Source organism: Macrobrachium nipponense, chromosome 9 (genome assembly GCF_015104395.2).
Source record: "Macrobrachium nipponense isolate FS-2020 chromosome 9, ASM1510439v2, whole genome shotgun sequence".
In the NCBI taxonomy this organism is placed as follows: domain Eukaryota; kingdom Metazoa; phylum Arthropoda; class Malacostraca; order Decapoda; family Palaemonidae; genus Macrobrachium; species Macrobrachium nipponense.
The window spans coordinates 23,405,072-23,405,967 of NC_061110.1; positions in this window are offsets into that span (position 1 = coordinate 23,405,072).

Genomic DNA, 896 nt, shown 5'->3' on the forward strand with positions numbered 1-896 from the left:
TTAGTTTTGAGTGGACAGACAGTTTTCTCCTTATGTTACCAATATAATAAAATTTAATTTTTGTATGATTATGAGTGTTCTGTAAAAGTATAACAGTAAGCTCAGGTTTGTGGTGACTAGAATTTAAGCAAATTTTCTAATTTCTAATTTGTCAAAGTGTAAAGTTCAAAGTTTAAGTGGAATACAAATTTCTGTGGCTACTGATAAAAAAGCTGATGGTGTAAAGGTGGAGGCATAGCTTAACATAATTTATCAAGACTGAAGTTTTTGAATATTAGTTCCAAAGTTTTGTTTAACCATACATTTGGTATCAAAATCATTCTTGGTAAATATGTTAAATAAGGAACTGTTTAATTGTTGGGGACTAACTTACATATAAGAGACCAGGTAACCTACATATTAGGGTATGTCCACAGTTTAGCGGGGAAGGTCTTAACTTCAAAGAAATGCCTGCAAGAGTCCTCTAGATTTTGTCTTTTGCTGGATAGACCATCAGCTGAAGAGGATACACATTCATGCATAAGTACATAGTCCTTGTAGCTAGTTCAGGGTTGATCTTCTCCCATTTTACCTGAAGCCCCAAATCCACATAACGTAAGAAATTTCTTCTATTAGTGAAGGTCCTCCAGTGTTAAAACCATTGTCAGTCATTTATTGAAGTATCAACAGAATTCTTTGTCTGTAAATGCTAAAATGTCCCTTGAAAGGAGTCTGCATGGTTAAACAGGCTGAGAGTAATGCTGTGATGCCATCCTTTTTATTGTGTATATGGATTGATTTGTGTTGAAAAAATAGATTTTTATATAAGCAACTTACCAAGTAATTACATAGCTATAGTTCTACTTTTAACAGCAGCTTTAAATTTAAAATTTGCTCTAGCGCTCTTATTGTTTTTT